Source organism: Aotus nancymaae, unplaced genomic scaffold, assembly GCF_030222135.1.
Source record: "Aotus nancymaae isolate 86718 unplaced genomic scaffold, 86718_ANA_hifiasm-v0.15.2.pri h1tg000039l, whole genome shotgun sequence".
Classification (NCBI taxonomy): Eukaryota; Metazoa; Chordata; class Mammalia; order Primates; family Aotidae; genus Aotus; species Aotus nancymaae.
In genome coordinates, this window is record NW_026988453.1 from 4,753,360 (window position 1) to 4,774,337 (window position 20,978).

General features: G+C 50.2%; 1 protein-coding gene across 3 annotated transcripts in view; it reads left to right on the forward strand.

The window, feature by feature from the left end:
• Positions 1-20,978, forward strand: part of NAV1 (neuron navigator 1) — a 263,151-nt gene that overhangs the window by 32,073 nt on the left and 210,100 nt on the right. For 2 of the 3 annotated variants that reach the window (XM_064360228.1, XM_064360230.1), the window contains exon 2: positions 7,052-7,162. The exons of the other annotated variant lie outside the window; for it this stretch is intronic. The gene's annotated coding sequence lies outside the window, so the exon portion shown is untranslated. The remainder of the gene's footprint in view (positions 1-7,051; positions 7,163-20,978) is intronic. 3 annotated transcript variants of the gene reach the window in all.

Below are 20,978 nucleotides of genomic sequence, written 5' to 3' on the forward strand. Positions count from 1 at the left end.
TGTGGACTCGCAGGCCCTGGCTCCTGGGTCTCTGGGCTAGCCAGTGGGACGACACACAATGCCATCATGGTGTGACGAAGGATAAGTCAGCCTGACCTCTCTGGGCCTCATTTTCATCAGAAAAGGGAGGTCGTGTTGGGAGTTGCTGTGAGAATGAAAGGAGATACGGATGTGATCACGTACGCAGCGTTCCTAGTACGGTGCCTGACACATCACTGGTGCCCAGTAAATAAATGACAGCTCCCTTTCCTTCACAGTCATGGCTTAATATGCCTGCAGGCCAGGGTAGATGTATACTGAGCACCTTCCACATTTGTTCCAGGTACTGCCAGGCTCCAGGCACTGGGGAATGCAGTCCCTGCTGTCAGGGAGTTTGTCACACAGCTGGGAAACCAGTCCCCTCCCATGATGAGATCACAGACAAAGGGGACCACAGAGTGAGCGCTCTGGGACTGTCCCTGGGTCTCTGGCTATGGGTGCCCAGTAGAATTGCCGGGGCCCCTTCAATTATCCACAGTCAAGAACTGGGAGCCTGGCTAGGCGTTCTGTTTTGCCCAGAATTGCTTATTATGACCTTTTTTTCTTTTGCAGCAAATTTCTCCTCCTAATTTGGTTCTGTTTATCCCATTATTAAAGTGGAATTACATAGGAATTTATCTGCAGTAAATGATCATCAATGTGTACAAAGATCTAGCTGCAAGAATGTTCTTGGCAAAACTGTTTATTGCAGGGAAAGGGTACAAACAATTTGAGTGGGTAACAGTACCACATATGTTAATGATACTCTGAAATAGCCATCTATGAATAGCAGAAAGGGGAATATCTAATGTGCCTAATGCACCCATAAGGAATTGTTAACAGTTCACCCACTCAGTCATTCATTCACCTAATCATGCCCTGATGAGGGTGGACTCTAGGCTCCCCACTTGCCCTTTGCTGGCTTGGATGAAAGTGGGAGCCACAGATTTTCCTATGGTGTTTGACTGGAGTGAACTATCATCTAAAAGTCTGAACAACTATCATTGTTCAAACTTTATCATTGAACAACTGTCATCTAAAAGTTTTCTAGTCCGGGCATGGTGGCTCATGCCTGTAATCCAGCACTTTGGGAGGCTGAGGTGGGTGGATCTCTTGAGGTCAGGAGTTCGAGACCAGCCTGGCCAACACGGTGAAACCCTGTCTCTGCTAAGAATACAAAAATTTGCTGGGCGTGGTGGCACACGCCTGTAATCCCAGCTATTCAGGAAGCTGAGGCAGGAGAATCGCTTGAACCCAGGAAGCAGAGATTGTAGTGAGCCAAGATCATGCCACTGCACTCCAGCCTGGGTGACAGAGCAAAATGGTCTCAAAAAAAAAGAATGTGAGGTATTCTGAAGGCTTGAAGGAGGTGGGTGTCAGTGCCCTATGTGGGATGGGGTGGGGGCAAGAATGGCTTCTTAGAGGACATAGGTCATGCTTGAGCTAAACTTTGAAAGATAGATGGATTTCTGGATGGACACGATGGTAAAGGGCATCCCAGCAGGAAACAGCAGCTACAGAGGCACAGAGGCATCAGACAGCAGGAGGGGCAGAGTACTCGCTGCAGGTTGTTCGTGGGGGGTGGTGCATGGCATGGGGAAAGGAAGACAAAACTGGAGAAGTTACCAGAGGCAGGGAATGGGGTAGAGACCGGATCACAGAGGGCATTGTTTGCCATGCTAACCCTTAAAGGGTTTTAGGCATGAAATGACATGGTCAGACGTGTGTTTCTGAGCAGTCATCTTGGGATGGACAAGGCAGGAAGTGGAGAGACCAGCAAGCGGGTTTTTGTTATGGTTTGAGTGAGGGTTGAACATAGGCAGTGGTGGTGGAGACGGGTTGCAGGGATAATCCTGAGCGAGATTTAGGAAGATTCACAAGATGGAATGGACGTGGGAGAAAGGAGGAGCTTGACGCCTCGGCTCAGGAGCCATCTGAGCTGCTGAGAAGTAGCTCGTCAACTGAGAAGATGAGCATCAGATTTTGAGAGGGAAAGAAAGAAGTGAAGTGCAGCTGTGTCAAGTGTGGGAGTCTGTGAGCAGCCCAGTAAGGATGTCAGGTGGACAAGTGTCTCAGGGAGAAGTTAAAGCCAGAGAGAAGCAGATTTGAAAGTTGCTACTTAGAATTAGTAGTTAAAAACATAGAGCGCCAGCTGGGCGCGGTGGCTCACACCTGTAATCCCAGCACTTTGGGAGGCCAAGGTGGGAGGATCACCTGAGGTCAGGAGTTCAAGACCAGCCTGGCCAACATGGTGAAACCCCGTCGCCACTAAAAATATAAAAATCAGCTGGGCGTCGTGGTGCACGCTTATAGTCCCAGCTACTCCAGAGGCTGAGACATGAGAATCACTTGAACTTGGGAAGCAGAGGTTGCAGTGAGCTGAGGTTGTACCACTGCTCTCCAGCTTGAGTGATAGAGCAAGACTCTGTCTCAAAAAAAAAAGTTCCCTGATTAAGAATTTTTTTAAAAAAAGACCAAGAACAGAGCGGCCATGTTTTAGAAGTGGTCAGCAAAAGAGTAACCATGAAGGACACACCACGTGAGTCTGAAAAGGGCAGGGAAGCCTGGTCACGAGTTCATATCAGTCATTCTTACCAGAAACCACTTTTCATATTTGCAAACGAGGAAATTTAGTGCTGAGAACTGGCTACATGAGAGAGAAGAGCTGACGAGTCAAACAGGAGGAAGCAGCTGCCACCCCGAGGCAGAGGCAACCAAGATCCTGGGAATCTGGAAGCACACAGGACCAGTCTGGGAAGGACTGGGCCTCTAAGGAGACTTGGATATTGCTAAGACACCTCCTGAGATAGAGGGGAAGAGAGAGGAATCCCCTGGCTTCTCCCTTCCTCCCAGTCTCTTTGTCGTACTAATGCCTCCTATGGCCAGAAGCCAGCTGACTCAGGACCCTGGGACAGTCAGCCTGCAGGCATCAGCCAGCCAGCTCCCCCACACAGAGAAGAGCTGGGGAATAGTGTGGAATGGATGGGAAGAAAAGGCCCAGGACGGGCCCAGAGGCCAAAGAATGGGGAAATCCAACAAAGGAGCATGATTCCGAAGTGTCCAGTATCTCAGAGAGGTGGGCTCACATGAGGAAGCGTGTCGCCAGGAATGGGAGCGTGGGAGAGCACTGGGGACTTAATGAAGGAAAAGTGCTGAGGTCCAGTCCCAGCCTGGTCAGCAGCCCCTGCCTGCTGACTGCAAAGCTTCTGGCTTGCGGCCAGGTCCATGACACCCTTCAATAAGCTAGACAGGATCCCAAGCACGCTGCTCTCCTTCTGAGACCCACTCACACTCCGCTCTCTGATCTTAACTGTCATCCTTGCTGCTCCCTCTTCCCCTAGCCTTTGGAGAGGCTACAGGAGGCTGCCGTGTACACAGGATCCCTCAGCATCCGCTGCCATAGCCCTGAGGGCTGGACCCAAGGCCCGGCATTGTGCAGCTCAGCCCATTTTCCGACTGTCCAGGTATCTGAGCGGGGCCAACCATGGCGGCTCTGCACCCTCTGGGGCTTGGCCCATTTGGTGATTTCTCAGCCTCCTCCCTGCCTGGCTGATTTCTTTGTGTGCCTTGACCAGACTCACGCTGCGTCAGGCTTGCCCGTGTTGGTATAATAGCCCTGATCGCTGTGCTTGTCGGAGAGGAGACAGCAGGCGCAAGGCCCCATCCAGGGCTCATCAGGCCCTGTGCCCCAGCTGTGTTAATTGTCCAAGCCCTCCAACAAGCCAACCCTTTTTCCCGTCTGCAATTAAGACAGAAAGCTTGTTATCTCTCCTGCTCCCATTATCTGTAGACTCTGCTAAGGGGCTCTTTCTCAAGAGCAGCACCTGCAGAGGCCAACAGAGGTTAGCATTAACTCCTTCCCTGCTGGAGGTGGGAATCTCTGAGTGGGTGAAGGAGGCAGCTGAAGCTGGTAGGAAGGGCTCTGGGACAGAGGGTGGCACCTGGGGCCCTGGCATGGTTCTGTTACAAGCTTGCTGGGTGTCCTTGGGCAAACAATTGACCTTTTCTGAGCCTTTGAAATCCTGTGTCTCCTTTCTTCCCAAGGAAGCCATGGAAATGAATAAGGAGCTGTTGAAGTTGCCAGCTCCCTTGCGTAACTGTGTAAACCTCCAGTCTTCTATTCTCACGGCAAATGGTGCTTCCAGTAGTCAAAACTCAAGCCACAAGACAAAGCATGTAAATAGCCTAAGCAGCGCAGTGTTGGTGCCTAGGGGAGAGGAGCCAGTCAGGCCTTCACCTGCCCAAGGGGACTTGGATTTAGTAGAAGAATTTAGCAATCTCACTTTGCAGTGTGTCCTTCAGCAAATCACTCATTCTGCGCTCTAACTTCCTCCTCTGAAAAATTAGAGAATCCAGGCCAGGCACAGTGGCTCATGCCTGTAATACCAGCACTTTGGGAGGCCGAGGTGAGCAGATCATGAGGTCAGGAGATGAGACCATCCTGGCTAACACGGTGAAACCCTGTCTCTACTAAAAAAGAATACAAAAAATTAGCTGGATGTGGTGGCACGTGCCTGTAGTTCCAGCGACTTGGGAGGCTGAGGCAGGAGAATCTCTTGAACCCGGGAGGCGGAGGTAGCAGTGAGCTGAGATCACACCACTGCACTCCAGCCTGAGTGAGACTCTGTCTCAAAAAAAAAGAAGATACGTGCCAGATCTTTTACATGTGTTGTTATTTCCATTTTAAGTGTAAGAACAATATCAAGTTCAGAGACGTGAAGGACGTGGTCCAAAGGTCAATCATCCAATACCTGGAGGACTCTAGGTTCAAATCCACATTTAGGAGACTGTAAAACCATTGCTCTTTTCACGACGCCCTGTTTTCAGGGACTGCCCATCTAATGGTTCCTTACAAGATGGAGCTGCATATAGAGGGGGAAATGTAACCTATAATCTATATGCAGCTATAAAAACAAAGAATCTGGATTCTAACCACTTAGCTTCTCCGGAGTCATAATGTGTTAGGAAGGAGTGAATGAGAAAGAACTTTGTTGCCCCTCTGGTCTCCCATGTGACTAAGAGATTGCCTGAGATATGTGTGCAAACTTTCAAAGAAAAAGTTGTATAATTGTCAGGCATTGGACCTTGTTGACATCTGGGTAAACCAAATCCTGGAGATGGAATACAGCTGCTATCTCAGCAGCTGGTTCCAGCTTGGGATGTGCTTGTGTCCGGCAGAGCCCACGGCAGCCTTACGAAAGCCCTCCTGAGTCTGTTTCTAGAATTTCCTCTGAGTCTATAAGAAACCCTCAGAGCTTAGCCCATCAGCCCTGCTGACAGGCTGGGCCAGTCCAGATGCTCCACCAAGGCCTGGATTCTGGCTCTTTCACTCAGTTCACTCATCTGCCCCTGAGTCATCTAGAGAGAGGGGTCTGGGGAGAGTCTGGAGCAGACAGTGAAACAGGGAATCAAGGAAGCTCTTGGCCAGCTGGCAGGCAGTCCAGGTCCTGGCATCCCATGGGAGGGGAGAAGGGCCCCTGCCTTTCCAAACCAAAGGCTCACAAGAGTGAAGGATGGGCCTAAAATCCTCACTGAGGATTCTAACAACTGACCAAGATCCTCCCACCCAGCCTCTGCCCCATGCACAACTGATAAGACAAATACTTCCTGTCTGGGTAATTGTCCTAAGGGCCTGATCTCCGCAGTCTCCCAAGCTCTGGGCAGGTCACTGGGACCTCATCCCTGAAGTCAGGCACTGGGCTGGATCTATTCGGGTTTTAGGGTTCTGAATGTGTGATGCCTCATCTTCTGCTGGAGGGTTTTCCGTGAAGTGCTAAAAACCCTTAAAGCAGAACATTTCAGTGTGTTCTGGGGCTTTCGAGAATTCTTTGAGGAGAAAACGATGATGGGGGAGGCACAGAACTAGGTTTCTGTGGTCAGCCAAGTTGTGGAAATGCAGTAAGATCCATCTGTCTTTTGGAATCTTGATCTACGTGAACATAGGAAAGGCTCTGAGAAGCTCTTCCTTCACAGACACACACACACAAATAGACAAATTGGACTTCAACAAATTAAAAATGTGCTTCAAAGGACAATATCAAGGAAGTGAAAAGACAACCCACAGATTAGGAAAAAAATATTTGCTAATCGTATATCTGATAAGGGTCTAGTATCTGGAAAATATAAAGAACTTCTACAATTCTACAACGACAAAAAAAACCTGATTTTTAAAATGAGCAAATGACTAGACATTTCTTCAAAGGATATATATAAATGGACAGCAAGTGTATGAAAAGATGCTCAGCATCACTAATTATTAAGAAACGCAAGTCAAAACCGGAAAGAGATACTACCTCACACCCAATAGGGTGGCTACTATCAAAAGCACAGAAAGTCATAAGCACTGGCAATGATACGGAGAAACTGGAACCGAAACTGAGTGCAATATTGGTAGGAATGTAAATTGGTACAACAGCTATAGAAAGCAGTATGACAGTTCTTCGAAATATTAAAAATAGAATGCCATATGATTCAGCAATTCCACTTCTCAGCATTCACCCGAAAGAACTGCAAGCAGAATCTCAAAGCGATACTTGTACACTCATGTTCGTGGCAACGTTATTCACCACGGCCAAAGGCAGAAGCCACCCGTGTATCTGTCGACAGATGAGATAAACAAAATGCGATATGCAATGAAATATGATTTGGCCTTACAGAGGAAGGAAATTCTCATACGTGCTACAACGTGGCTGAACCTTGGTGAAATCCTCAGTGAAACAAACCAGCCACAAAGAGATACTCTGTGATTCACTTCTCTGGGTTACCTAGAGTAGTCAGATTACTAGAGACAGAAAGTAAAATGGGGGTTGGGCAGGGAGAAATGGGGGAGTTATTTATTTATTTATTTATTTTGAGATGGAGTCTTGCTCTGTCGCCAGGCTGGAGTGCAGTGACACAGTCTCGGGTCACTGCAACCTCTGCCTCCTAGGCTTAAGCGATCCTCCCCGCTCAGCTTCCTGAGTAGCTAGGACTACAGGTAGGTGTCACCACTCCCAGCTGATTAAATTTTTTTTTTTTTTTTTTTTTTTTGTAGAGACAGAGTCTTGCTATGTTGCCTAGGCTGGTCTGAACTCCTAGCCTCAAGTGATCCTCCCTCCTCAGCCTCCCGAAGTGCTGGGATTACAGGTGTGAGCCACACGCCCAGGTATGAGTTTTGGCTAATTCATACAGACAGAAAGTAAATTAGTGGTTGGTGGGGCTGGGGACAGGAAAAACAGGGAGCGGCTGCAATAGGTTTCGGGTTTCTTTTGGGAATGGTGAAAATGTTTTGAGATTAGATAGTAGTCATGGTTGCATACTTAGTGAGTATATTAAAAACCAACCAATTGAACAATTTAAAAAGGTTTTTTTTTTTTTTTGAAATGGAGTCACTCTGTTGCCTAGGTTGGAGTGCAGTGGCGTGATCTCTGCTCACTGCAACCTCTGCCTCCCGGGTTCAAGCAATTCTCCCGTCTCAGCCTCCTGAGTAGCTGGGACTACAGGCACACACCACCATGCCCAGCTAATTTTTGTATTTTTAGTAGAGACAGGGTTTCATAATATTGGTCATGCTGGTCTCGAACTCCTGACCTCAGACCTCAGATGATCCACCTGTCTCAATCTTCCAAAGTGCTGGGATTACAGTTGTGAGCCACCATGCCCAGCCGAAAAGGTTGGATTTTATTATATGTGAATGATATCTCCATTTTTAAAAAGAGAAATCTATTCAGCCTCCCACTTCTCTAACTTATTTGAATATGGAGATTTTTTACCTCAGATCATCCATTAATATCCAGCAGAAACAGAGTTAAAAATAAAGATTGAAAATTTCCATGTTACAGATAGGGAAAGGAGAAGGAAATTGACATCTATGCCTCAATTTCCTCATCCATAAAATGGGGATAGTAATATTTAGTACCTTGTGGGGAAATGTTAAATAAGTTAATATGTGTAAAGCACTAAAGCTAATGCCTGCCCGATAAATGTTGAATAAAGTGTTTTTTGGGGTTTTTTGTTTGTTTGGTTTTGGTTTTGAGAAGAGGTCTCACTCAGTCACTTAGGCTGAGGTGAAGTGCATGATCTTGGCTCAATGCACCATCTGCCTCCCAGGCTCGATTGATCCTCCCACCTCAGCCTCCTGTGTAGCTGGGACTACAGGCACACACCACCACTCCTGGCTATTTTTTGTATTTTTAGCAGAGACAGAGTTTTGCCATGTTGCTCAGGCTCATCTCGAACTCTCTGGCTCAAGCGATCCACCTGCCTCGGCCTCCCAAAGAGCTGGGATTACAGGTGTGAGCCACCGAGCCCAGCCTGTTGTTATTAACTGAGCACATATTATGGATGACCCCAAAGTTATGTTATGTAGCTTGATCCTCACAACCATTTCATAGGGAAGACTCTTTTTTTTTTTTTTTTGAGACAGAGTCTCCCTCCGTCACCCTGGTTGGAGTGCAATAGCACAATCTCAGCTCACTACAACCTCCGCCTCTCAGGTTCAAGCCATTCTCCTGCCTCAGCTTCCTGAGTAGCTAGGATTATAGGCACCCGCCACCATGCCCGGCTAATTTTTGTATTTTTAGTAGAGATGGGGTTTCATTTACATAAAGTGAAATTCGATGAGTTTTGACACACATACAGTCATTGAACTACCATCATGGTTATGATTTAGAACATTTCATCACTCCAGAAAGTTTCCATCAGTCCTCCTCTTCCTGGTCTCTGGCAACCCCTGGCTTGCTTTTTCGGACACAGGTTTTAATGACTGCATGCTGTGAGGTGCCCAGGCCCAGCTGAGGAAGGGCTGCAGGGGAAGCTGCCATCTGGGTAGGTGAGGCTCTTGCGAGGGGCCAGGAGTTGGAGCATCTAGGCCACGAGCCGGTGGGCTGGCTTAGCCGAGGCGACCAGGCCCCTGAGAACTGTTTTGCCCTATTTTCCAGCCCAGAAAAGCAGATGGGAAGGAGTGGCTGGGTGGAATGGGGTGGGATAGGCATTAGAAGGGCCGACTGTAGCTCTGATTCTGTTAACTGGCTTGCTGGTGACTGAGGATCGCAGACAGTGAGATGTCTTTCTAACCGCCATGTCACCCCAGCCTGGCGCTCCCTGACCCTTCTCTCTCTTTATTGTTCAGCATACTTAGCACCATCTAACCTGTTACCTTTCCTTTTTCTTCATGGCCCTTCTCTCCAACACATGCAGTCAAGCTGTTAGAGGATGACTTGGGGCTGTTCTGTCCCCTGCTGAATTCCTGGCCTTTAGAGTGGTGTCTGTCACAAAGTAGGCAGCATTGACAGATTGGCTGAATTAACCGAGCGTTCAGCCCCTTTCCTTTGCCTCTCCTATAAAACAATGGTGTTGGTGTCAAACATCTCTAGGGCTTCTCTCCAGCTACACATGGATTTTCTACTCATCCTTAATGTGCGATGGGGTCACCTGGGGGAGAAGAGGCAGGGGAGGGAGGCTGCAGTTGTTATCACCCCTTAGCAATGACAGGTTGGCACCACGGGAGATCTGTGCTCAGAAGGCCTCTTTGTCAAGAGGTGAGGCGAGGAAAGGCTGTTCGCACAACCTCCCAGAGTCAGGGTCCCTCCCACGGCTCAGTTGCCTTTGAGTGGCCCCAGGCGCTCCCAGCCAGGTGTTGTCCTGCCTGGGCTCAGGGGCTGAGCAGGCTGGCATAGAGAAGGAGGGTGTGGGGAGCTAGGTTGGCACTGGGACAGAAAATAAGTGTGTGTAAATATATGCAGATATATGCAAATCTCTGCAGCTCTGCAGCCGGCTGGCTGGCTCTCCGGGTAGGAGACCCATTGCTTCACCCTGGGCCCCACCCTAACTGCAACATCTCCTTCTGGCCTGTGGATCACTGCTTCTGGCATCTCCCTCTCAAGAGCATCTTCTCTCTGCAGCATTGTCCCTCTCCTGCATTCCCCTAAGAGGTCCAGGAAGGTGAAAAAGCTGAATCATGAGGCAGGGAAAGGAAGGGACATGGGCTCAAACTGAGAAGAACAGCACCCAAAATGGCAGGAATGGGTCGCCACCCCTGAGCTCTTGATTGCAGCCCCTACTCAGCCTTAGATATCAAAATTGCCACCTCCTGGATAGGGCAACCCTGCTCAGGATCTGAAACAATCTAAGGCAGGGCTTGGCGATGTCTTTGATGAGGCAGCCTGTGTAGGCTGCAGACTAGGCAATGCGAGGACAGTGTGCAGAGATGCCTCCTCCCCCCCCAACAAACCTCCACCTTCCTCTCTCCCTGCAGCAGGGCTCCTGAGGTGCTTCCTGCATGAGAAGCACCAGTCACACCTGCATGGGCCATTAGCGTTCTAAAAAGTTGCCTGCCTCTCCTCTAGCTGCCTTCTGCTAGCACACACATCCTCCCATTTGCCATCAGCAAGTCTTTGTGGAATCAGCAACAGCAGACGCAATCCTGAAGCAAAGAGGGAAGACACAGTCTTACCCTGGAGTGTTCCCCTGGCAAAGGGTGGGGTGGGGCAGCAGCTCACAGAACCAGCAGAACGCCATCACCCAAAGGCTCCTAGCGCCACCTTTCATTTTGTTGAAGAAACAAATTCAGAGCGAGCAAGTGATTTCACCAGAGTCACACAGCCAGGGTGGCAGTGCTGGGGCTTGAACCAGGGTTTCCTGACTTTCAGGCTGGTGCTCTGTAGGCAGCACTTTGCCCACTTATTCCATGTAAGGTGGTGAGAGTGCCAGTCAGTAAATCAGGGTCATGAATTAAAGAACGGGGGGCCTAGAGCAGAATGCTTCCTGGAGGAGACAGTCTTTGGGTTGTGCTCTAAAGGCTGAGATACAAAGAGAGTGGCAAGGAGGAGATAAGCAATTGCACCCAGCAGGGAATGGAAGAGAAGCTCAGGTCTTGGGGTCCAGGTGGCAAGATGACAGCACTTTGCAGAAAGGGGTGGAGGGCCCCGTAGCCAAGTGGGAGGGGACCCAGTCTACCTCCCAGCCCAGAGCTCTACCCATCAGACCAGGAGCGAGTCCAGGGAGGATTGGGATGCAGTTGGTGGTCCTCTGCCATCACTCTCAGATACTACCATTCTCAATGTGGGGCTATGTCCTCTCCCAGTCACATCTCACTCCCTGTTCCTGATTACTGGGGAACTCTGTGGACATTATTTAGTCTGCATGAGGGACCCATCACCAAAGATGTTGCCAAGCCCTACCTTAAATTGTCCCAGTCACCAAGCAGTATTGCCCCATCTGGAAGGTGGAAGTTTTGATATCTGGGGCTGAGTAGGGACTGCAACTGTGAGGTTGGGATGTGGGGCGGGAATGGGGTTATTGGATCACGGCTGCCGCCACTAGCTTGATAAAGCCTTAGGTGACTGATGCCTTTTCCGGCTCCAAGCGTCTCCAGCTTCAGGCCCTGTTCATCTATCAACCCCACAAGCCTGTCAGCAGGCGGGGCTACTTGGGTCCTGGGGCCTCAATCCACTCCTGGCCAGAGACAACTTCCTCTCCTGTGGGGGAGGCTAATGCATGCCCATAAATTAAGACATTTGCTCTCCCTCCAAGCCCTGGAAACCTAAGGCTGTCTAACATCTACCTCTGTTTTCTTTGGCTACATTCAACTTTCCTGCAATTAGTCAGGCCCTGGGGCAGCAGTTAAACGACAGATGAGTCAGAGGATTGCAGAACCTAATCCAGAAGGAACAGTTTATCCAAATGTTGGTGGCCTTTCTCCTTTGGCCCATTCTCTTCTGATTCTGTCTTTTCTCAGGAGTCCCCTGAACTTCCACGTACGGGGCCCGCACGATGCGTGCAGTCATTTGTATGTTGCTATGACTGCAACATTGTTATGGGGGTAGTGGAGGGGGCGGTTTAGCATGTGTCTGAGTACAGATTCTTTTTCCTCTCCCACCATCAGACCAGGGCTCCTGTTGGCCTCAGCACAGGCTTCTTCCCAACTCTGAGCCACTCCCAGCTTTCAGTACTATCCCTTCTGTTTCTGCTCCAGTTGCAGCTGCAGGAAGACTGGATGAGCCTGGGGCCATTGGAGGCTCACCAGGATGATGATGAATTAAGAGCAGGTGTTTTAAGCCTCTGCCTTCAGGCCCTGGGGGTCAGGGTGGTATGACCACCATTGGTGCAGGTGGGAAGAGGCTGAATGTAGCAAGCTGTCCTGAGAATAGCACCAGCCAAGAGCTGAGAGCCAGGAAGTCTGGCTGCAGGCAAAGGAGTGGCACTTCTTTGCCCATTGGTAGCTCAGAGGGCCATTGTGGGCCCAAGCAGTCCTTACTCCTGAGCTATGGGAGTGCACCATGTGGGCAGGGCCTTATTTCTGCCTCATTTGTTCATTTCAGAGCCTCTTGGTCAAGACAGGGTTGGGGCTCAGGATGACCAGGAGAAAGGGAGAGGAGGAGGTGGTTGCTGGAAGGGAAAGCTTGTGGAGCTCCCAGGCTGCATGGAGTCTGCAAGAGCCTGCAGGAGGGAGCCTTAGGAGCCAGCTTGAAGAGAGCCCTGTGATCAGAGGTCTGTGGACTTTGAGTAACCAGAGGTGGAGCCGGGTTAGTCCAGATCGGTGGCAGAGCTCACGATGCAGGCCCCATGAACTCTCTTATCAGCATAGTTGAGGCCTGGCTCTGCAGGGTTACTCTAAAAAGATGGGGAGAGGACTGGCAGGCAGCAAAGTGAGCATTATGGGTTCTCTCTGTGGTGAGTGAGGTGAAGTGAGTGAGGGGCCTTGGGGGTTATGGGGAGCTGGCCTTTCTCTGGACAGTCTTGCCTGCGCAGAGCCCTGGGGCACAGCGGACGGAATGGCAGGCTCCTCCCTGGAACTGGGCTCTGGGAGCTGTCCAGCACGGGAAACTGCTGAAGCCCCCTCGCTGCTCCAGGATTCAGAGACCAGCTTAGAGGGTCAGGCCTGAGAAAGGGAGCACGGAGCAGGGACTATTTGAATCATCTTTATGAGGGAGGCATCTGGGCTAAGCATTAGGCAAATGCAAGGTGCTTTGCTCTTGTGCCTAGCACAGCGAGGAGGCCCCTGAGGGGAGGGATGTGAAAGCAGCTGAGGATTGCTTCATGTCTCTGGGGTGGGCCCACCACATGTCTGAGGATGGTATCCAAGCACAGCTCCAAGGCTGCGAGTCTGGGCTGGTCCTGAGGCACTCCCACCACCAGTGGGATCCCTGTCCTCGGTACTGACACCCCGGGCAATCTCAGGCCAAGCTCAGATGTCTGCCTCTGCTGCAAAACTTGCTATTTGGGTTCAATTTTATCAGCTCTTCTGTGGGCCCTGACACTGTGCTAGGCACAGGATGTATAAGGGTAGTACTAGGCACCTCACCCTGACTCATGCTTAGAACTGGATGCTGTTTTGCTTCTCTTCCTTCATTCAACAAACCTCTTTCTTTCAATTGAAGCTTTCTCAATAAGCCAGATCTTCAGAGGCCCCATCCAGCTCTCTCTTTCTGATTCTCTGGCTCAATGGCTACACTTTATTCAAGTGCTTCCTTAAAGCCTCCTCCCTCCCACGTGCCAAAGGGCACAGAGTCTGTTTCTCACCTCGGCTCACCAGTACCCTCCTCTCCAGGCCATACCCTTCTGATCAATCTGAGGCAGGGACTGGGGGCAGGGTGGGGGCAGGTTGGGGGCAGGCAGGCGCAGCGGTGGGCACTGTCACAGCAAGTGGGCTGGGTCTGGAGATTTCAGTTGGGATTAGAAGCTGACCTCCAACATGGCCACTGTTTTCCAGCCAAGGGAAGGGGGAATATATTCTATCCCTCTGCCTCTCGGCTGAATTGAAAGCAGAATTTCCTGTGCTGTCTCAGTCATCACTTATGTGTCCCCTGCAAACAGGGTGTCCTTCTCCTGCCTCTTCCACCAAACCATGTCCTTCCTGACGCAGCATTCTCCTCTTCTAGGATGCTAATTAACTAACTGTGGTTAACATTGCTTCAGGACTGTGTCCTCTGCAGTTATGTGTATCACTCATACCAGAGATGCTGTGGAGTCGTGATTTAGAATATTGGCTCTGGAGCCAGCAGCCTGGGCTTAAATCTCAGCCACCCCACATCTTGATTGTGTGATTAAGGCAAGCACCTTAACCTCACTCTGTCTCGGTTTTCTCACCTGTAAAATGAGAACAATAACATAATCTACCCCACCGAGTTTTGCAAAGATGAAATGAATTGATACACGTGAAATGCTGGAAGCAATGCCTGGCATGTGGTGCGTGGCCATCAGTGTTTGCTGTTGTTATTATTTTTCTCTTGAGTCTCTGTCCACCTGTAGACCCCACCTCTCCCATCAGGCTGAAAAATTGCCATGGGCACCTTCATGTATCTCTTGTTAGTCCAGGGACTCTCTTCCCTTCTCTGGGGTACCCTAACTCCAGCCCTGAGGTTAGCTCAAGTTAGCCCAGGGCTTTGGATGCACTGAAGAGGGAGCTTGATCAAGCCAGTCCTGTTACTGGCTGGGCTCATGTGAAAGAACCACAGCAGCTCACGGGCTGGACTTTCAAAGAACTCCTCAGGTTTTTCTGTTTGTTTGTTTTTGGATGAGGAAAGGGCTGACACTGTCATTCTCTGGCTCTGTCTTTGGCTCTGACTTAGCGCCTGGTCATGAGATTCCCATTTCCATCATTCTCCAGTTACTTCCTGTGGTCACCTGTTCGACCATATTTATTGAGCATCTACTATGTTTACAGGACTGCAGTTGGTGTGGGAGATAGAGTGGTAAACGAAATATGGTCCAGCCCCAACAGAGCTTCTAGCCAGTGGGAAGATGTTGGACAAGCAGGGTAGGTTTTTTTTTTTCGACAAAGTTTTGCCCTTGTTGCCCAGGCTGGAGTGCAGTGGTGTGATCTCGACTCACTGCAACCTCTGCCTCCCAGGTTCAAGCGATTCTCCTGCCTCAGCCTCCCGTGTAGCTGGGATCACAGGTGCCTGCCACCACACCCAGCTAATTTTTGTATTTTAGTAGAGATGGGGTTTCGTCATGTTGGCCAGGCTGCTCTCGAACTCCTGACCTCAGGTGTCCTGCCCATCTCGGCCTCCCAAAGTGTTGGGATTATAGGTGTGAGTCACTGCACCCAGCCTAGCAGGGTAGGTTTTAATAAGGGAGAAGCAATGGGAACATTGGTCTAGTCTGGGGGGTTAGGGAAATTGTCACTGAGGAAGCGATCTTGTGATGAGAGGTTAAGGAATCAGTGAAGGGGATTGAGGAGAGGGAGTGTTCTAGGCCTTCTGCAGGCCCATCTGTCTTCTCAGCTTTCACCTACCTAAGGCACCCAGCATTTCTCAGGATTCACACACACCGGCCTTGGCCAAATACCCCCCTACACTGTCCCTCTCACCCTCCCGCCTCACTCTGAAGGCGGCTCAGCTGTCGTCCTGGGGGCTTCCTTGTCAAGACTCACTGTGCAAACCACAGACTATCATCACATAACCTTCTAACATGCCCATGGGGCCCTCTGGCTAAAGCCTGAGAAGAGGATCCGCAATGACCCCTTCCCTCAGGCTGCAGAGCCCCTGCTCCAGTGACCGGGCTGAGGGCTGAGCTGGGAGGAGCCGAGCACAGGAGCCAGGTTTCCTCCCTCCCACTCCTGCGGAAGCTCAGCCCCCACGCTCCACCCTGCTTCCTGTTCCACTGGGAAGAGTTCCTGGTCTGTTTCCTTGCCAGCTGTGTCTCATTTCCTCCTGCTGTGCCCATGATGTCCTGGCCCAATGTGATGAGGTGACGCAGGCCCCTCCCCTGTGAGGCGTGCCATCTCCTGCCCTATCCATTCCCCTAGATTCCAGCCAGCAGAGTTGGAGGAAGTCAGCCCCACCCACCTCTGCAAGGGAGCAAGGGGAGGGAGTTCAGCTGAGCGTCAAGGTGTCATCAATGGCTCCAGTATATACTGAGCATCTACTACGTGCCAGGCATGATACCAGGCCTAAGCTAAGTGTCTTCAAGAAGGCAGCTTTGGAGATGAGCCAGGTATACATGGTGACTGAGCAGCCAGCGCTATGTACACAGTGCTCTGGCAGCTCAGGGCCACTTACAGAAGGTCAGAGAGGTCTTCCTGGAAGGGATGACATCTGAGCTGAGCTTGAAGGATGAATAGAAATTAGCTAAGGAGGCCGGGCGAGGTGGCTCATGCCTGTAATCCCAGCACTTTGGGAGGCTGAGGTGGGTGGATCACCTGAGGTTGGAAGTTCGAGACCAGCCTGACCAACATGGAAAAACTGTGTCTCTACTAAAAATACCAAATTAGCTGAGTGTGATGACGCATGCCTGTAATTCTAGCTACTTGGGAGGCTGAGGCAGGAGAATTGCTTGAACCTGGGAGGTGGAGGTTGTGGTGAGCCAAGATCGTGCCATTGCACTCCTGCCTGGGCAACAAAAGCAAAACTGTGTCTCCAAGGAAAAAAAAAAGTCGGGGCGCGGTGGCTCAAGCCTGTAATCCCAGCACTTTGGGAGGCCGAGGCGGGTGGATCACGAGGTCAAGAGATTAGACCATCCTGGTCAACATGGTGAAACCCCGTCTCTACTAAAAATACAAAAAATTAGCTGGGCATACTGGCACGTGCCTGTAATCCCAGCTACTTAGGAGGCTGAGGCAGGAGAATTGCCGGAACCTAGGAGGTGGAGGTTGCGGTGAGCCGAGATCGCGCCATTGCACTCCAGCCTGGGTAACAAGAGCGAAACTCCGTCTCAAAAAAAAAAAGAAATTAGCTAAGGATAGACTTGAAACCTTGTGGTGTGTGGATAAGTGATAAACTGTTTAGTAAAACTTGAAGATAAAGAACGAGGCAGGGAGGGCAGAGCGATGAGGCTGGGAGATAAAGAGAAATCAAGTGATGGAGGGTCTTAGAGGACCCCCAAGAAACTTGATTTTACTTCATGGGAGGGTCATTATCAGAACCACAATTTGATCAGGTCTTTCTGGCCTCAGGGTAGAAATGGTATGACTCGGCCATGCAGCACAGGGTGGGGAGAACAAAGTGTGTGTCCTGGTGAGAACACAGAAAGGCCTGAGTTATGGTGGTGAGACCAGAGAGCAAGGGTCAAGAAAACTGGCAGGATGGCAAGACCAACTGGACATACTTGGCCTGGAATAGGAGTGGGCATGGAGCTGTGACCTTGGACAATCTCTCACACTCCCCAACCTCAAGTTTGTCGTCTGTCAAATGCCTTCCCCCTACTAGAAGGAGCTGAGCTAACGGGTACAGTAAAAGCAGTGGGTGAGGGCAGCCCTCATGTTGCCATTTTATAAACGCCGTGAAACTACAGCCTGGTAGGGTCCTGCTCATGAGGAGCCTGATTGTTCAGTTTGGGAACAGAAGTAAGTGGGAGGGGGCGTTATTGTTTTCTGTGGCTTACCCTGGAGCTGATGATAGGCCATACAGAGGCCATGACATCCCTCCCGCTGCCTCTAAACATAAAATCATTACTAGGCAGGGCACTGGGATCAGGAAGGAGCTGCCTGTCATTCAGAAAACATTTCTGGAACCTCTCATGGGGGTTTTGCTGGCCCCACTTAGCACATGAAGAGGCATAAGGCCAGATCTCTGCCTTTTGGCAGTCACCCACTCTGACAGCCGCTCCACTTGGGCTTAGCTGGCCAAGTTGGGACCCTGAGGAGGCAGAATCCTACAAGGAGGACCCTCTGGGATAATGAGGTCACACTCTCTTTGGACCACATGATTCAGGGGTTCCCAGCTCCTCCTCATGTCCCTTTCTTGTATCCAACCCCAGTCTTTATGGCTAGAGGAGGATTTCCTTTTGAAAGGCCCAGTTTCAGTGGGAACCGAGGACAAAGGCATTATATCTGCAAGGTCCATGAGCCAGCCCCGCTTTGACCTTCACTCTGGAATCAGCCACCCTAGTCCATTAACCTCTCCTCGGATGGCCCCTTCCATCCCTTTCTCCCAGATGCAATTCCAGTTCCCCGTGACCCTCGTAAACACAGAGCACAAAATGAATTTGTTAAGGGTTTCATGAGGTCCTGACCCACAGTTGGTACAGGAGAATGGATTATCTGGCAGCTCAGGGTCTGTGGCAGGCAGCCAGAGAGATCCAGGACTTAGGGCCCACTTCGATGCTCAAGTCCTGGGAGCTTCTCTCCATGAATCTTGCATCTGTCATGAGACCCTCTTACTAGGAGGGGGAACCATCAGGCAGGCTTCCGAGCGCCTGCTCTGATTCTCTTCAGCGCCACTCACGCAATTGCTATAAAAGAGACCAGGCTCAGGAACAGGGGGAGGGAGGGATGGCGTCTGTGTCATAAACAAGGAGAGATATTTAGTGGTTTTAAAGCACCATCGGCCTCTCCAGGGAGAGCTTGAGGGGGAAAAAACAACACTTTATTTGGAAACAATTCTGCTGAGATACAGTCTTGTCTCAGCTTCACTTTCTCTGCTGTTTATTATGAAGTGCTATGTGCTCAAAAATAGGGGCTGAGTTTTAAAGTCACAGGCCAATTTCTGGGCTCTGAACCAAGGAGACATCTCAGGCCTGGTTATCCGCCCGAGAGGGGAAGGGTCTGAAGCAAAGCAGCTCATCTGTGACTCTGGATACCTCATTCTCCCAGTTCCTGGGATGGCGGCCCTGCAATCATCCCTGAAAGCCTTTGTACAGTCAATGACATCTGTACCAGAGGGGGCCCTAAGGCCAGAGCAGAGAAAAGCCCCAAAGGAGAGACTCTCCAGGTCACTGAGTGAGCCTCCTCCCTTGACTCGTTTTCTCTGTGACTTTCTCTTCCTTTTATTCCTGCACCGTGCCCTGCGCGGTGCTATCCTGCTCTGAACCGAGGGTGGACGATAACCCAAAATTTGACTTCTTTTCCCCGGAAGCATGGTGGAGACAGGCTGGAGTTTTCCAAAGGAAGCTTCGGTTTCAAAAGGTGGAGGGAAGCTATATGCCGTGGAGTATCCCAGATTGGATCGTGGAACAGAAAAAGAACATCAGAGGAAGGACTGGTGGACTCCAAATGCAGTCTGCACTTTAGTTAATAGTAATGTGCCAGTGTTGATTTCTTCATTTTAGCAAATGTACCGTGGTTATGTAAAATTCTAAAATTAGGGGAAACTGGGTGAAGGGTAGATGGGAACTCTGTACTATCTTTGCAACTTTTCTGTAAATCTAAAATTACTTCAAAATAAAAACTCAAAAAAAATGGGGGAGGGAGTGACAAAAAAAATGGACCAAGATGAGTCAGAAATTTCAAGCCTAGGGAGGCTGACAACACTGAGGTGTCTGATCCCTCGATCCTAGTAAAAGAGCAAAGGACTCTCCTGAGCCAAAAAGCCCTCAAGATCAAGTTTATCCCGAGATTGTGATCCTCTAGCACTTGAGAGAATCCCTACCTGACGTCTGGCTCTGGAAGGTTCATTTCCTTAGTTCTAGGAGCCGTCTCCTGGGGAGGTTTGCCCCTCCCTGGGGCTCTGCCAAAGGTGGTCAGTAAACCTGCTTTTCACAATGAAACCTGCTCTTCCTCTTCCCAAGCTCTCAGACACCTCAGGTTATCTCCTGCTCTGGCTCCTGTTCAGAGACAGACTGATGGCAGCCATAGCAGTCACCTACCTCATCCAGCTCCAGGGAGCTACACAACTGGAGGAGTCTTCAGACTTATTTCAGCTGGGGACCACATCGTTTCCATAAGCTCTAACAGGGAGAGCTGCTGTTGTCTGCATGTTCACATCCCCTCAACATTCACATGTTGGAATCCTGGCCAGGTGCAGTGGCTCACGCCTGTAATCCCAGCTCTTTGGGAGGCTGAGGCAGGAGGATCACTTGAGTTCAGGAGTTCAAAATCAGCCTGTGCAACACAGTGAGATCCCGACTCTACCACAAAAAAAAATTAGCTGAGCATGGTGGCATGCACCTGTAGTCCCAGTTAGCTAGGAGGCTGAGGTGGGAGGATCGCTTGAGCCCGGGAGGTTGAAGCTGCAGTGATCTGTGATCACGCTACTGCACTCCAGCCTTGGCGAGGGGGTGAGATCTTGTCTAAAAAAAAAAAAAAATTGCTAACCTCCAGGGTGATGGTATTAGGCAGTGGGGCCTTTAGGGGTGATTAGGTCATGAGGGCAGAGCCTTGGTGAATGGGATTAGGGCCCTTATCAAAGAGACGTTAGAGAGACTCCTGACTCCTCCCACCATGTGAGGGCAGGGCAAGAAGGTGCATTATGAACCACAAAGCAGGTGCTCACAGACACTGCCTCTGCCGGCGCCTTGAATTTGGGCTTCCTCCCTGTGGAACTTTGTGAGAAGTATGCTTCTGTTGTTAAAAGCCACCCAGTCTGCCGAATTTTGTTACAGCAGATAGAACAGACTAACAGAAGCACTAATATTTAAAACAGTCGAACTTAAATCTAGTTAAAGCAGGGGAGCCCCCCACCCCAGCAGCTCTTTCTACTCCCTCGTGGCAGCCTCAGTGGTGGTGTTGGGGGATTCTACAAGCCCTTTGCAAACCTCCAAGTTCTGCCCAGCTTGGGCTGTCAACTGCCCCTCTCTGGAGCACCTCAACATGGGTTCCTCAGGTGTATTTCCCACACCCACTCTCTGCTTCCACTGACCCACCAGAGAGAACGGTTTGGCAATAGTCCACCTTTTAAGGGTCTAAAATGAAAAAAACATCAATCCAATCAGAACATGCCACCCGCATCAGAGGACTTCCTTCTCCACCCAGTCACTGCCAAGGCCACCTCCTGAAGTCTCTCCTGAGTCCTTCTTGCTGCCACAGGTTCAAGCATTTTTCTTCATGTTTCCTCCCAGTGCAGGAGAAAAAGAATTGGACCCCATTGGGCCTAAAGAACTCCTTGTTCTTAAAGTTGCAATTAGGTTCTTCTCTAACTGTTTTTGTTTCTATTTTTGTCTTTTCTTTTTTGAGACAGAGTCTTGCTTTGTCGCCCAGACGGGAGTGCAGTGGTGTAGTCTCAGCTCACTGCAATCTCTACCTCCCAAGTTCAAGTGATTCTCGTGCCTCAGCCTCCTCAGTCGCTGAGATTACAGGTGTGTGCCAACATGCTGGCTAATTA